Source organism: Neomonachus schauinslandi, chromosome 16 (genome assembly GCF_002201575.2).
Source record: "Neomonachus schauinslandi chromosome 16, ASM220157v2, whole genome shotgun sequence".
Lineage (NCBI taxonomy): Eukaryota > Metazoa > Chordata > Mammalia > Carnivora > Phocidae > Neomonachus > Neomonachus schauinslandi.
The window spans coordinates 25,854,766-25,871,768 of NC_058418.1; the positions used below are offsets into that span (position 1 = coordinate 25,854,766).

The 17,003-nt window shown below is 54.4% G+C and overlaps 1 protein-coding gene across 1 annotated transcript in view; it reads right to left on the reverse strand.

The window, feature by feature from the left end:
- The window catches only part of ZNF423 (zinc finger protein 423), a 281,922-nt gene that overhangs the window by 29,136 nt on the left and 235,783 nt on the right, over positions 1–17,003 (reverse strand). The gene's annotated exons all lie outside the window — the stretch shown is intronic.

Here is a 17,003-nt window from a genome sequence, read left to right on the forward strand (position 1 = left end):
GCTAGCTTACCGGTAGCAGGAGGGCAGCGTGCCTGAAGCCTGGGGGCCGGGCTGGGGGAGGTGAGGTCAGAGGGGACACAGGGATGCCTATCACCCCGGGCCTTGCTGGCCACTGGGGGACTCTGGCTTTTACTCGGAGGCTTGAGCCACCACAAGTACATGTCACCAAAACAATAACAAAATGATCTTTTTAAAAATTTTGGAACAGATGGCCTAAGGACAGTGGCTGATGGACAAAGAGCAGACACCCCCCAGACAAAGGGCAGACACCCTGTCCTTCCATCTACCCACCTGGGAGCTGCTCTGACCTCACACCTTCACTCAGAGGTGCCCAGGGAAGAGAGTGTGCCCCGGGCACCAGCTTCTCACCAGCACCCAGGGGAGCAGGGCCAAGGTCTGGCGCCCCAGGCCAGAGTCAGCAGGGCAGGGCTCGGGTCCCCACAGCTGCTCCACAGTGTGTGGCCCGGGCTCCAGTCCACGCAGAGGAAACAGGCGCCCCCTGAGCCCCTGTCCCACGAGGCTGTGTGAGGATGGGAAGAGGCCAGAATCTGCCCCCAGTGTGGCCTGTGGCTCAGCAGGGGGTGTGGCGGGGAGTCACCCTGGCTTGAGTGTCGCCTCACCCAGGATTGGAACCCGGTGCTGCCACTCACTGCATGATCTTGGGCAAGGTACGTAACCTCTGTGTGCCTCAGTTTCCTCTTTTCTCAAATACACGATAACTGCCTTCCTTACCGCTACACACCCATGAGCATGGCCAAAATCCAGAACACTGATGATAGCAAGTCCTGACAAAGATGTGGAGCATCAGGAATTCTCACCCACTGCTGCTGGGAATGCAAAATGGCACAGCGACCCTGGAAGACGGTTTGGCGGTTTGTCACAAAACGAAACATGCTCTTACTATATGATCCAGCAATCTCGCTCTGTGGGTATTTACCCAAAGGAGCTGAAAACTTGTATCAACACAAAAAGCTGCACACGGATGTTTACAGCAACTTTCTTCATAATTTCCAAACCTCAGAAGCAACCAAGATGCCCTTCAGTCCGTGAATGGATACAAAAACTGTGGTCCATCCAGATGATGGATTATTATTCAGCGCTAAAATGAACTGAGCTATCAAAGACATGGAGGAAACTTCCATGCATATTACTCAGTGAAAGAAGCCAATCCGAGAAGGCTACATGCTGTATGATTCCAACTCTTCTGGAAAAGGCAAAACTATGAGGACGATAAAAAGATCAGTTGGTTGCCTAAGGTGGGGGCAGGGATGAACAGAGCACAGAGATTTCGAGGCAGTGGAAACACTCTGTATGATATTATGACGATGGATGGATGTCATTACACATTTGTCCAAACCCACAGAAGGTACCACACCGAGGGGGAACCCCAAGGCAAACTATGGACTTTAGGTGATTACAGTGTGTCACTGTAGGTTCATCTTTGCAAAAAACATGTACCTGGTCATTCTGGTGAGTGGCCCGGATAATGAGGGAGGCCATGCATGTGCAGGGCAGGGAATATAAGGGAAATCTGTATCTTCCTCTCAATTTTATCATAAACCTCAAACTGCTCTAAAATTAGTAAAAGTTGGGGCGCCTGGGTGGCTCAGTCGGTTGAGTGTCCAACTCTTGATTTCTGCTCGAGTCATGATCTCGGGGTCCTGAGATCGAGCCCGGCATCAGGCTCCACACTCAGTGGGGAGTCTGCTTGTTCCTCTCGCCCTGCCTGCCCCATCCCCTGGGGCATGCACACGCTCTCTTTCTCTCAAATAAATAAATTAAATCTTTAAAAAAAAAATAAAAAATAAGTAGAGGTCTTCAAAAAAAGTCACCCCTCCCCCAATAGCCTTCCTCTTACAGTTGATGTGACAATTAAATGAGTAAATAATACAGGGTGCCCCTGGGTGGCGCAGTCGGTTGGGCGTCCGACTCTCGGTTTCGGCTCAGGTTCTGACCTCAGGGTGATGGGTTCAAGCTCGGCAGTGGGCTCTGAGCTCAGGGGAGAAGTCTGCTAAAATTCCTCTCTTCCTCTTCCTCTGCCCCTCCCTGCTCTTTCTCTCTCAAATAAATAATCTTTCCCCCCCAAAAAGGTAAATGAGCTAATACATGAAAGAGGAATTTGACAGCCCCTGGCACACAGCAAGTGCTCAATAAGTGTTTGTTGTCAGGCATGCCAGTATCCGTGAGAGTATTATCTGGGACAGCCAAGGACACAGGCTCCCTCTCGGGCTCCCCCAGGGAACCAGCCTCACCAAAGGTGCCAGGTGCTCTGATTTGCCCTCAAAGGCAAGAATTAGGTAGCAGAGGGGCTCTGCCAGTGGCAAGACATGAACACAGATGGGCTGAGGCTCCTGGCGAGTCCCTGGGTCCCCAGGCCCTGGCAGGGGCTGGCAGGGACAGCATGCATCCCCCAGCCCCCCGGGCACCCCCCGCAGAGGCGCACGCACACACGTGCACGTGCAGGTGGGCCTGCCCCACATAGCCCACTGGCTGGAATCTACCGGGTGTTTGTCGTGCCCCTGGAGCCCCGGCAACTAGGCCACACGCACCCGACAGAGATTCAGGCGGATCTTCCATTTCTACTGGCAGAAAAGGAATTCATTGACAAGTCTGGGGACACGGGGCAGGCTCAGCACGCTCGCCGCATAGGCCCTACTCACGTCCTCCGCTTCCCTTGGGGGGACTCTCATCATAATTAGAGATGGCCTCCTGTGTGGGGGCTGCCTCAGAAGACCCCCAACACACCCCCTGCCCCCCCACAAACAATGCTTCTCAGTGCCTGGCACAAAATAAGGAATGGATGAACGGAAGGCAGAGAGGGACCACCCTTATATAGGGCCTCCCTGGTAGAACGTGGACACCTCTTGGGCATCAATAAGGCAGACGGTATGTGAAATGATGGTTGTACAGAGGTTTCTATTATCGTTCATAATATAACTTACGTTTAAGCTGATAATATAAATTAAAAATCGAATTAACCCTGCTTGCTGGTAAAACCCCATTCCTAGGAAAGAGAATTAGACCACTTGCTAAGATAACAGCCAACTGGGGGTGGTGCTCTGAACAGGATACAAAGCCCTCCCCCCATCCATATGGATCCCACCTGCACACCACCTCCAAGCAGCCTCCCCTGACTATGCCAACGTGCACAGCTGCACCTGGCTGGCCACCGTGACCCCAGGTTCATCGATTCTGATCCCGGCAACTACGTGATGGGCACAGATAATGGCTTCTCCTCCAGCCTCCACAGCATCAGGCCCCTCCTGGACCCGCAAAAGGGGCTCGGGAAATACTCACGGAGGAGAGATGCCCCCTGCTGGGCCCTCTCCCCCTGCCCAGCCAGAGCCAGCTCCCCGGGCGGGGATGGCAAAGAGGATTTACTGCTCTCTGCCGAGCGGGGCCTTTATCCACTTGGCTGTGAATGGAGACGTGCCGTCTGATGCACAAACACCGAGAGGACAAAGAAGGCTCCCGCAACTTATAAATCAGAGAACTCATGTCTGACAGTCACTTTCCGTTCTCCAAGTGCCGAGCAATTCATCAGCCGGTCCCTCCTGATTCACAGACACCGTTACACCCTGTACCCACGTTCATAAATATGTGCACAGGCAGGCAGCCCTGGGGCCGCCAGCCCGTTCCGGGGCCCCAAAGAGCTGCCATTTAAGCACATCACACCCCCAAACCGGGGTCGATTCGAGGTTGTGGGCTACTCAGTTCAAGAGCCCGATAGACAACTGCGTGCCCCTGCACCCTTTCCTCACTCGCCCCCTCGCCACATGTTAAGGGGAGTCAAACCTGGAGAGACGGGAGGGAAAATAAAACAAGCACAAAGTGAAAACGGAGTGAAAAACAAGAAAGCCGGAGGGGCTCCCACAGACCCGAGAATCTCTCCCACTCGGGCCAGGCCTTCTGGTCTGCAAAGCGGCTTTCTGAAGGACAAGGCCCTCTCCCCACCGGACGGGGTTGGAGGTGCTCCCCGGGCTGTCCATCATGTGTACCTCTGCCTATCCAGCCATCCAGGAAAATGGGGGGGGGGGGGGTGAGGAGCTGCCCTAGGTAGCGTGCAAACACTCCTGTGCGTGCCAGTGACCCGATACCAGCCAGCCCACGGATACTGACAGAATCCGCCGCTGCCGTGGCTGCTCACCCCGCCGACGTGGACGAGCTCTCGTCTGTCCCAAGCCATGGCCTCCGCAGAGAGTGGCACCCTCCGAGAATAACTTTCCCGAATTATATAAGATCACACTGCCTCGGCAGACACCTTGGAGCAGAATGACAAAGCTGTCTGGGAGCCCACAGGCCCCTCTGTTCCGGCGCGGGGGGCAGCTGGAGGATTTTGTGAGTTAAGATGCAAAATCACTTCCTCTCCTTTCTATCCTTTTTTTTTTTTTATAGCACATGACAGGCATCCATAAGAGAGACCCACACAACTCAAGTGAATTATGCAGCCCCGCTCATTTGTAAAGTGAAATGCAGATTTTTGCCTGCTCACTGTGCCAGATCTTTCCTCCCGGTCCCTGTAAGTCGGGGGGCTGGCACGGGGAATCCATTGATTTATTATGATTTTTTTTTAAATAAAAATAAATAAAAACCCAAACTGCCAAAGAAACAACCCAGCAAGGCACGAAAATCCCAGAGTGCCCCCCACAACCCTCTTTTTTTTTTTTTTTCCTCTGCTCAGGAATAATAAGTGTTAATTTTACACTTCATTTCTCAAAAAAATAATAGGATGTGCCTTTGCTTAAAACCAAGTCAGCCTGCTGGAACCTTTCAGGCTGAAACTGTGTCAGCCCAAAAGAGGAGCGGAGGGCTTTGTGGAAGAGCACCGTGCCGAGATGATAGCTTCCTGTAATGTTCTCGGTACCGACTTTTGTCTCCAAAAGCATTTGATCCTGGCAGACACATACTTATTTCCATACAGGTCTTGGGGGAAGCCAGGAGGAGAGAGAGCTGATTATCAGAATCCTGAAGGTGAAGCTCAGGTGGGCCCCACTGATGTCAAAGGCAGGCCTGGGCACACATTCGGAGGCCATAATTTGCTGCCTGGGAGGGAGGGGCGGCAGGCTGCGGTGGGGAGTGGACAGGGCATTGTTCTCAGGCTCTAATATGCACTGAGCACGGCCTGCTCCCGCCATATCACTGGGCCCGGCCTGGCCCTTCTCTAAGCAGGGACCCCACTCGGGGAAGCTGACCCAGGAGCGGTATCATTACGGCACAGACCCCTCCAAGAGGAGAGGACCAGCGACTGCCACCTGTGTTGACAGGGGGCATAATTAGCCACCTTCCATTCGGGAAGCAGCAATTAAGGACACAAAAGTGAGAACTAGAAACACTTAAGTTTGAGTCCCAGTTCCAGTCATTCGCTGGGTGTACTTGGGTAAGTTATTTAACCTCTCTGAGCCTCAGGGCTTCTGCTACAAAATGGGAAGCATCATCACAGGGTTTTTGTAAGGCTGCAAAGCAGCCTGCTTCTGCCGCAGGATGTCTGCCCTCAATGAAACTCTCTCCCCGCCTTGTCCTCCTTCCCTCACTTCATTCAGGAGTCTGCCTAAATGCTACCTCCTCCGAGAGGCCTTTCTGGATGCCCCGCGCTAAAGCAGGGCACACCCCCATCCTTTCTAGCACCTCACCCACCTTTAATTTCCTTTATCACCACCTGGCATATTACAGAGCTGATTGTTTGGTTTTTTTAACTGACTTCCTCTCTCGCACATCTTACACACGCACACGCACACGCACGCACAGAGCGACGTAAGCTCCGTGAGAGGTATTTTGCTCATGCTATGTCACCAGTGCCTAGAATAGGGCCTGGCACACAGTAGGTGCTCAATAAATAAGAAATGAGCGACTCGTGCAAAGCACTTAATGCAATGCTTGGAACATGCGGTAAGGTTCCTGGTAAATGCTGGTTACCACACACCACTGGTCTCCCCCCAAAACTGGAAGGACTGGTGGCTTATAAAATCTGTGCTTGCTTTCCGAAACTCGCTAGTCAGATCCTCACAAAATGGCCTGCTCCAGGAGTGCAGACCTGGAGGGTCCCCCTTAATGGACCGAAAAGGAAAAGAAGGCTTAGAGGAGCAGCACCCATGTCGGCAAAGTGGGTGAGCCGGGGGGTGGGGGCACGCGGTCACCCCAAGCAGGAAAATACCAAAACAGGCCCAGGACTTGATACCTGGGACCCAGCAAGCCACCCTCTGCTCCTTGATCATCCAGAATTTGGGGGTGAGAAGGAGGACAGAGATGTACCCTCCCGGGTTCCACGTTTGAGCCTGAGGCCCCCTTGCCAGTACCAGATCCAGCTGGCCGGAGGGCCAGGAACTTTGCCCAGGTCAGCGGGGAGGCGGCGCCCGCGGTGACAGCGTGGACCAGCCCAGGGCTGTAGCACTGTCCCTGCAATTTCTGGGAGTGGAAGGAAGGCAGGGGACACACAGGCTGCCTCATCGAGCTGAAAGCCTCTGTTCCCAGCTTGGGTAATAAATTCTCCAGCCTCAATTCCACAGCCCACCCCAAGGCTCAGGTCAAGCAAAGACCCCTGAGATCCAGGGGCCCGGGCTCAGACACACACAGGGCACACAGAGATAAGGAGGGGGAAGAACAAGGAGCCCAGCATTCATCCAGGTAAATGAGCAGGCAAGAGGGGGACCCCAGGAGAGCACCCCTCTGATGCTGCCCTAATAAATAACCAGTCACAAACAGGCACCGAACAGGAAATAGAAACACAGGCCAATGGGGCACACGGTCCTTTGTTCTCTGTAAGGAACAAAGACCTTTGGGTGGAAGAGAAGAGGGCAGATACTAATATCTGGGCAGCCAGATCAGGCTGTTTATCTATTGATTTGTTATTAAATACCACAAGGAAATGAACCAAGGCAGGCTGTAAGGGAAAGCGGGGGCGGTGTGTGATATCTGACCTGGGAGCTGACAAGGGGCAAAGGAAGAAACAGGGACTGAGGGTGAGCCCTTCCCCAGAGGCCAGGCAGGACCCGGGGAAATATGGAAGTGGGGGCAAGGGCTGATCTTGGGACCCCCAATACCTTAGGCCCTGGCTGCCCTGAACATCTATATCCCTGCTAGGCAGGGTGTGGTCCCCGGACCGACAGCCCCGGCACCTCCTGGAGCTGGTGAGACATGCAGAATCTCAGGCCCTACCCCAGACCTGCAGAATGAGAGTCTGCATTTTTAAAGTGCTCCTGTGATTTGGGCATGCATTCAAGTTTGAGGAGCACTGAGCCCTATAAAAAGGCTTCCGGGGATGCCAATCTTATTGGAAGCCTGTTGTCACGAAGCTGTGTGTTCATAGCTATAATCTTTCCCGAGATCGTATGCTTCCATCTCTAAAAAAGAGGAAAGTTTTCTACAGTCACCTGTTGTCCACGTTTTACAGAAGACTGAGAGATAGATCAACAGTGGGAAACACTCTCCTATTATCACAACTGGAATGAGAATGACCTGGGGTGTCTTTGGAGGGGCTGTTGGAGACTCTGGGGGCGGTGGCTGACAGTGTGTCAAGCACCTGGCATCCCCGCTGCCCCAGACCCCAAATGCTGGGGTGCTCGGGGCTGCTCAGCGCCTCCCCTCACTCAAGAACACTTAGCCGTTGCTGGCAGGCACACCCCTCCACCGCTGCCCCCATCCCGGGCTCCCATTTTCCTAATTAATCCTGGAATATGGGCTATGCCCTTCCTCCTCTCCTCGGGGGCACCTTCCCAGGCCTCTCTGGCCAGGAGGGACCCATCTCCTGGTCCCCCGTGTTTCAGAAAGGCTTATAAATGAGCTCTGGCAGCCTGAACCAGGGCCCCACTGGGGACCCGGAGCCTCTTCAAAACAGAGCCCTGACAATTAGGCAGTCTGAGTTTTGAAAGGCTTGGGATTGATGGCGTGGACAGTAAAAATATTACCTGGGGAGCTGGGTGTAGTCCTCTGAGGGTTGCCTGAGGTCAGTTGCCATGGCAACGGAGAATGAGCTCAACCTTGTAACTGACCCTTATCTTTTTTTGATCTGTGGGCCACTTGGGGCCAAGGCTTGAAATCAACTGGAAAATAATCCGGTCACATATCAGAAAGAAAACTATTTATAGTTATTTACCCAGGTATCCACCAACATCCCCATTCGCCAATGATGAGGACGCCACAATAAACCAGTGTCGCCTGTCCAAACGGAGGCTACCGGCCCGCAGGAGAGAAGGGGAGACTGCATGCCCCACCTCAGCAGAATGCAGCTCCGGCTACGTGCAAGCAGGTGCTCACCGGTGAAAAGGGTTCTCCTCCCCCACCACCCCCCGTCACGTCATTCCTGCCGGAAGCACTGGGCCCTCTTGCAGGCCAGCATCCGGTAGAAATCCACCAGAGGAGTCAGACTCAGATTTCTCCTCTCATCTGCTGTTCAGGCGTGTCGGTCCAGCCTGGCTTCATCTCTAGGCTGCTTGGCTTTATTCCAGGGTCGGATGAGAGTCTCCTCTGCCAGAGACGTGTCCCCAGCCGAGGGGCTAGACCGAGATGCCAGGCAGATGTGCATCTCTGCACCTGGGGGAGGTGTCCACATGGAGTTTGCGGGAGGCAGGCTGAGAGGAGGGACAACTGCAGGCCCTCCCTCCTGGTCCCACACCCCGGGAAGGCCTGGCTGGCTCAGCCACCCCCACACCACACCCACCCTGGGGTTCCCATGGCAAGACAGCCATCTGGCCAAGGTGCGTCTCCAGGACACGGCTATCCTGAGTTACAAGTACTCGAGCACTCTCTTTTCCTCCGAAACTCAAGTCAGAAGACTCCAGATGGTTCCATTGACCGACTTCTCCCAAGAGCCACGTCACATGAATGTTAGCGAGGGGTCAGTTAAGTTTGAGGATGATTCCGGGGAAACTCCCCTGGAGATTTCCCATCACTGCAAACAGGACAGCTCAACTGACTGCCCCCCATTCACCCCTGGTTCCATCAACATGAGCTTCTTTGGGGAGTGGAGAGGGAAACGTGGCTGAAAACCAGGCGGTGTGGAGGCTATTACTGGCTCCGCCTCAGACTCATAGGGTGACTGCGCTGAGCACGGTCCTGTGCAGCTCAGTCTTCTCACCTGTGAAATGGGAAGAAAGCCACCTCCCTCACAGGACTGTGATGAAGAGGGAGTGAGAACAAGATAAAGAATACTGACCACAGTACTACTACCAAGCTGTCGTGATTTCGGACGTGACTCTGCCCTGAAACTCCACACCCAGGGCCTGGAACACAGAGGGCTTTGTGGGGGGTCACCAGCAGAGCTAGCCCCCCCCAGGAAATGTTTAAGGAGCTCTGACATGGCACCTGGCACATTGTGGGTACTCAATCTCTGTTATGTCCATCTGGCCAACGCCTCTGTGTCAGCCTGCCTTGTCTCTCTCCTCCTCCAGCTCCACACCAGTCCCCATATTTGTGATGGCAAAAGCTGTATCTGGATTTCAAACCCTTTGTTCGCCTGTGGCTCGATGCAGCTTCCTACTTCCGGCCACAGGAGCCGGTTCCGCCGCCCCTCTGATGCTCCTGCAGCCAACGTTTCTTCTTTCTTCACGGTTCTTCTCTTTGTTCCTCTGTCTTAAAACTCAGTGGGGTTTCCATGGAGGTCCAAACCAGGGCCGGGGACGAGGGCGTGTCTCAGGTTCGTGCCGCACCTCCAGGGCCTGGGCCTGCCCTTCCTGCTAGCTTGGCCCATGCAGGGGGCTCCCCAAGGGCACCAGGGCTCCGAGAATCTCAAACAGACGCTGGCCCGCGGCAGAGATCCATGATGGAAGGAGGCTCCTTCCAACTGCACGGCCGTTGGGGAAACGCACCGCCTCTGCAGAGGGCTCTGCTTGCAAGCTGGGTGTGGTGGTTGACAAAGACATGGGTCTCTCGGTGGTCTGAGCCGTTTGTAAGCTTTAGGACGCGGTGACTAGCTGTCTTTGGTGAAAACAAAGTCACCGACCAGGCCCAGGACAGGTCACTAAGAGATGAGAGGTGCCTATCTGAGCTGCTTAATGGAAAAAGAGCGAATACATGAGTGACTGACCAACTCCACCATGGACGGATCAGTGGACCTTCACGGGGGACTCGAAGGAGAGAGGGTTCTACAGAATCCAAACTTCTAGAACCTGACCCTTAGGGGCTCGACACATCCTGCCAATGAAGACGTTCCCCTGCCCTCCTCACACACACCCCCTTCCACCTGACAAAGACAAAGGCCCTCAGGAAATGAAGACCCTGATGCATCCCCTAGGGGCCCACTAGGTGCAAACAAGTAGCTAATTCTTGCTTAACACACCAAACACCTACTAATGTAGCTCACTGATCTTCAGGTTCAAGTTTTCCACAACAAGGCAACTGCTTAAAAATCCATCATGTTAGTAATCATCTGATTAATGCCCCCTCTAATAACATACAATTAACGTGACAGGCAGGCCACAAAACCCTTATTGTCACCGACACTGCCGGGGATGCGGGAACTAGCCGCGCTTCCACTACAAGGGTTTTCTCTGCTGCTGACATCATTTTCCCCTACCGAGACCATGTCTTTTAAAAGGAGCACAGCAAAGCCTCAAAAACCCGGAGCTCTCCACGTGCACAAACACAGCGCGTCCACGCAGAATGCAGGGAGCACCGTCTTCGCAAAAGTTTTCCAACCAGGGAGACACAGAGCCGTCCCTGCAGTTCCTAATAGCTGAAGCTCAGACGGGAGACAGCAATCCGCCACTTCCTCCCCTCTGGCCACACTAATTGGACACTGGGCATCCCCGCCCCTCAGCACCATTCTGGGCAATGGTGAGTAACAAGACAAGGCTGGTTTCCATCGCAACATTTTAAAACGTATTCCTCTGCTAGACCCGCACGGTCCAATTCGGTCCTCACTAGCCACGTGTGGCTATTTAAATCTCAACTAATTGAAGTTAAATAAAAGTAAAACTTCAGTCCCTCATTTCAAGTGCTCAACAGCAACGTGACCAGCGGCTCCCGATTTGGACAGCGCAAAAGGTTTCCATGACGGCAGAAAGTTCTAGTGGAGGCCGCTGCGCTAGAATGCAGGCAACGTGAAGGCAGGGGCTCTCCCGGTCCTGTTCAACACTGTAATCCCAAACCTGCAATGGTGGGTGGCACACAGCAGGGGCTTAAAAGATATTTGCTGAATTGTAGTACATGTGTTTCAAAATGTTTTAAAGAACTTCTCATCCCGGGGCGCCTGGGTGGCTCAGTTGTTAAGCGTCTGCCTTCGGCTCAGGTCATGATCCCAGGGTCCTGGGATCGGGGCCCGCGTCGGGCTCTTTGTTCAGCAGGGAGCCTGCTTCTCCCTCTCCCACTCTGCCTGCTTGTGCTGTCTCTCTCTGTCAAATAAATAAATAAAATAAAATCTTTAAAAAAAAAAAAGAACTCCTCATCCCTTTTACTCGTTAGCATTTGTTGGGATTCCCCTTCGTGAAAAACTGCCCAGATTGGAGCCTCTCTGACCTTCAACTTAAACCTCTACCCTAATAATTAGGTGGCCACTCTGCCCAGGGCAGGTAAGAAAATGGGGAATGCAGGAACATTCAAGAGTAACAAAGTTTCTCTGAAGGGCGTAACCCAAGTAATTGGGTAACTTTGGACCCATAGGTTCTGAAGTAGATAGATAACCACTGGGTCACTATCTAGTTTAGAAGCCCACCTGCTATGCCACTGAGCCACCTCTCACTGAGCAGCCCGTGTCCTCTGTTCCCTGAGAAGTATGGGAATGTCAGCAAACAGGACACCTGCTGGTGGTCAAGGCCAGGAGAGAGATTAAAGGATGCAGGGATTTCCCACCTTTAAACTGGCTTAGCCCGGATGGATGCTTGTGAAGGAAGTAAATGCTTGCATTTGTAAATGCTTAGCTAAGTTTTTTGTGTGGTTTCTTAGGCCGCTTCTGCTGGCTACATCTCAAAGAACCGGGGCTTTGCCGTGACCCAAGTAAAATGAAAATTGAACTAAAATTGGAAATTCAAATGCAACATGGACTAAACGAACACATTCAGACCAATGGTACATCCCTCAAGTCATCACCTGATCCCAGCCATCATGTCAGCACTGAGCCAACCCTGAGGCAGCAGTTCTTCCTTCGTTCGGCTCAAAATCCACAAGACAGAGCACAGCTTAGAGTCACACGCACGGCCCTCCAAGGCGGTTTCTGGGGTCAGACTTCCTCTCGTCCACTCTGGTCTCCACTCCCTCTCGCCAACCACCAATCGAAAATATCACCTGCCTGAGGGCAGAGGGTTGCTCTTTTTCTTTCTCCAGCAGACCCGGGCCCGAGACTAAATGAGGCCTACCAGACGCCCCAAGCTCACAGTAGCATGAACTTCTGATACGGTCAGCTCCCAGACCTACGCCCTCCCAGATGGTTGCCTGGGATGCTTTGGACACAGCACGCTGAGGTCAGATGAGGGGGGTCTGCCAACTCGGGGCAGCTAAGGCCCCACAGCCCAACTCCCAGAGGCTGGCCAGTCTGCCTCTGTCCACAGCCAGCTCCGTCCATCACCTGCCACCAGTGCCCCCAAATCTGGGGCCCACTCCCACTCCTCCCACCATTCCTAGCCCAAGGAGGGAGTTCACAGACAGCCCCGGATAGCCCCCCTCCCTGTGCCCCCAGAGGAGTAGGGACCAGCAGCCTGAGCCCCGAGGAGGGGGCAGGGGACTGGGGAGAGGCTGGGAGGGCGTGGAGTTGCCCCCATGCAGCCCTCCACTCTCCGTGCTGGCTCAGTGAGCAGAAGAGCTGCCATCAGCTGGGACGAAATGCATGCAGCTTGAGGCCCATGCACTGGGGCAGAGGAAGGCCCCTCCGTGCAGCTCTGGCTGGCACCTGCCTTTTTCCTTCTTGGTAGAGGCAGCTTCATATACCTTCGTGAAAAAGTACGCCAACGCCTGGCCATGGCTCCCAATCCCATCCACAATCAATTGCTACCTCCCCTCCTGGCCCCACCTCTCCGTGCCGGCTCTAATCTCCCACTCACTCCCTGGAGCACACACTCGCTGGAGAATACACCCCGGCTTCTATGGCCAGCATTTCGCTCTGCTCCTCAAGAAGGGCTCCCGCTCTCCCTCCTTCCGCCACACGTAAGCAACACCCCTGCTTTCAGCCACACCCCCTGGCTCCCTGAATCCCAGGGCCTTGTTCCTGACTCTGCACCTTTATCTGAAAGGGTCTCGGTGCTTGGCCTCTGTCCTTCCAACCACGGTGTTCTGAGAGATGGTCCTACACGGACATTCAGGGCTCTGGCTCCAGCCGTACCTAACGCTGTCCAGAGTTACGGGACATCAAAGGAGGCTTTCAAAAATTCTCCGCTTAAGCTAACTTGACTTCCGCTCACTTGCAACCCAAACAGTGCTGCCTAATAAATTCTCTGAGGAAACATCAAAGCGGTTTACTTGTGGTGTTACCAATAGGGCCCAGCAAACACGAGGCAATCAATAAATGCTAACAGTTTGGTTGGTTCCTCGATTCACAGCCCCACCCCCATGGCTCTGGACCCCACCCTGGGAGTCCAGGCGGGGGGCTTCCAGGCTCAATGCTGTCCCAGACACAGGAGCTCAGACACGTGGCTCTGGGTCCACAGTTCCCCTAGCGGGTTGGACGGTGACGGAACAGGACTGAGTCAGCCCTGGGACTCCGCACCCCGAGGAAAAGGCTATTCTCAGGGCTGGACACAGACTACACACTGCTTGGGTAGACATTGCATTCGGCAAGTACAGAACACAAGAGAAGCAGAGCCTCTGAGTCAGGGTTCAAACCCGCCTCCTGCCACCTACCAGCTGTGGGATCCTGGGTCAGTGGCTGTTCCCCAGTACGTAAAATGAGGAGTGTCACAGCGCCTGTCTCATCAGCCTGCTGTGGGGTGAACAGGCCTCAGAGCGTCCATGCTGATGACCTCTGTCCCTGTCACTGACTCTGCGTTAGGCACGGGGCGAGGCACCAGGTGGACAGGCCAATGAGACACTGGCTGTGGCCCCCAAGTTGCCTAGAGCTGGGAAACCTGGGAGGCCAGGGGAAGGGACATGCCATGTGTGAAAACACAGTCACCCAGAGCCCCGAAAGTCCCCCAAACCAGGCCCTGAAGGACACCCAGTGTGGGGACAGCAAGGCTCTAGGGAAGACAGATGGGCAGAGGCCCCTGTGGATGGAGGAGGCGGTGCGCGCTGGATGCCCAGCAGCCCTGCTGGGCCCATACGAGAGCCCTCGGTCCTCCTGGCATGCCACATCACAGCCTTGCTGCCCGCACTCCACTGGAGGGCGGGCAGAAGGGCCAAGGCCTGGTGTGAGGACTCAGGGTCCCTGTCGTCATTGTAATGTTTAGTCTGGCAGGACTGACCCCACAGGGTGTGACCAGGAGACGGACACACACACACAAACATTCCCATGCACACACACACACACACACACACACAAATCCTCCAGAACCCATTTTGAGGTCCTGCACATTAAAGGAGTTTCTCAATACAGAATCTCCCATTATAGCAAAGGCCATGGCTCCCAATCCCACCCACAAGGTTAACCTTAGATTTGGGGCAGGGGGACATCCCAAGATGTTTTCTCTGCCTCCGCTTCATGCTTTCATCATACCCTGAACACACAAGAGCCCGACCTGAATGGCAATTTAGAAACCAGAAACCAGATTCTAGCGAATTACCTTGAATCCAGTTCCAAAATCAAGAGTGTGTCTTGGCTTCCCTAGGCAGGGAGAGTGCTTAGCCCTATCCTAGCCTCCATCTGGATGGCTCCCTTTGCCCTGTCCAGAGCTGAGAAAGGCAGAAATCCCATGTACCTGCAGAGAGCTCTGTACATGCTGATGGGACTGGGGTCCCACATGAAAATGGGAGTCCGGGTGGCCTTCTGCCAGCCTCACAGTGGAGGACACCCCGTGCCTCCCCGCAGGCTGAGTCCTCCCCGGAAGTCCCTACTGTGCCTTCCTGCCAACAGACACATGTCTTCACAAACTCCCACCTCAAGAGAAACAGGTCTTGCCCTCCTGCCCCTCATCTCTAGCACCATGGGGGGACCTCTGCTCTTTTGCCCCCGAAAACTATCCTCCCCATGCTTGGCATATTCACACTGCTCATCATCTCTCCCCGCCCCCCCAACCCAGGCATTGCCCAGCACCCAGCAAGGTGGACATGCTTGCTCCGGGGAGGGGGGCCTCTAGAGATAATATTTAGTCCCTGCCCACAGAACCAGGCACCAGGGACAAACACCTTCTCTAAGACAACACATTCCATCAGTCTCCCACCTCACACATAATGAAAATGGAAATAAAACCAGGTACTCAACACAATCCTATTTTGGTGTTTTTTTACAACAAGGAGTGTGTGTCACTACACGTGTGTGTGCTTTTTCAAAGAATCGGTCAAAGGACACCCACGAAGGCATTAGAGGGTCACCTCCGGCTGGCAGGGCAAGCCGCTGACCTCTCCGAACCCCAGGAGGACCAGACGAGGCAGCCTGCAAAGCACTGATTTGAAGGCAACTGTCATTCATTTAGTACAGTCACATCAGTGTTATCCTTAGGTCACTCTCCTTGTGGCTCGGCTGTATTTTCTAGTTTTCCTGCAAAGAGCATGGGCAGCTTTTGTAATAAATAGAATAACAGCTTTAATTTAAAAAAATTAATCTACTGATTAATGGCAAAGACAACGACAACAGCTACAGTCCCCTCTCTGGTGTCTGCACCTAGAAAGCGAGGTGGTTGGACAGAGCTCTCCTCGGCCCCACTCAGTCCCTGCTCTGTGGTTCTCCCCATCAGAGACTCTGGGCAGCGGCCGCGGGCCGCACTCAGCTTCTTGCCACCTGCCGGTTCCTGCCAGGCCCCCACCTCTGTCTATCCCTGTCACCGACACTCCTCATTTTATGTACTAGGGAACAGCCACTGACCCAAAGTGGCATGGGCAGGCCACTTTGCAGGTCTGGATTCTGCCACTGTGTGCCCTGGAAAGTCACCTCTCTGTGCCCCAGGCTCCACATCTGTAAAATGGGGACAGGGGTGTGATCCACAGGCACGCATTCAGCTTGGAGGGCACCTGCTGGGCCCTCACAGGCTCTGAAACATGGCCGGGAAGATGCTCTGGGAAAGTGCGTGTGGCCGTCCCTTCCCACGCTGGGCGTTAGGCCGCGCAGGAGCTGACGGGCTTTGTTGCAGGCTCGTGCCTCAGAGGCAAGTGGAGCATGGCTGGTATGACTCACGGCCTCAAGACCGGAGGCCAGAAGCAGTGGGGAGATGGGAAGTGAGGTTCCAAGTAGGCGAGAGATGCCAGGGAGGCCATGACCCCTTGTGAGGAGGCTGGCGGGTAGCGGCCTCACCACCAAGTCCAGACGTGCTTAGCCAGCGCTGCCTCTGACCGGGTCCAGGCCGGGCCCAGCCCACGGGGGAGGCGGCCGCGCCAAAGGCTCGGCAGGCCAGATGCAGCCTGCCCAGATCTGCGCCCTCCGTGAGATTGACGATGACAGGCTCCGGGGGCCAGGAGGAGCTGGGTCACAGGAAACTTGGCAACGAGAAGGGCAGGGGGAGCAGCTGGGCTCGCAGGACCTGGAGGCCCCCACCCTCTGGAGGGCCCAGCGTGGGGCTCTCCCCCTCAACCCCTCAAGTCTTTAAGTGAGTTCTAAGTGCTCCCAGGCCGAGGCCGGGGTCCGACCGCTGCCCTTTCCCGAGCCACCAGCTTCCAAAGAGACGGTAGAAAGTGGTCCAAAGACCCAATATTTGTATTTCGAATGCTAATTTGACATAGAGGAGTGGGCATGGGGGAGTGTTTATAATCAGCACTCCAATAAGCCCACAAATGACGCCAGTATTTTATAAGCTTGTTAGAAACAAATCACCCCTCAGCTGATATTTACTTACTGATGAATCATAAAAGGGCTTAATACACAAAGAGTACATCCAAAAAGGATGTCTTTCTCCAGTCCCATCTTCGGCAAGAATGTTGGGAGCCTGAGCCCACTGTCCCCCCCCCCAACCCCTTTCCTCCCCCCCCCCCCCCCCCCCCCCCCCCCCCCCCCCCCC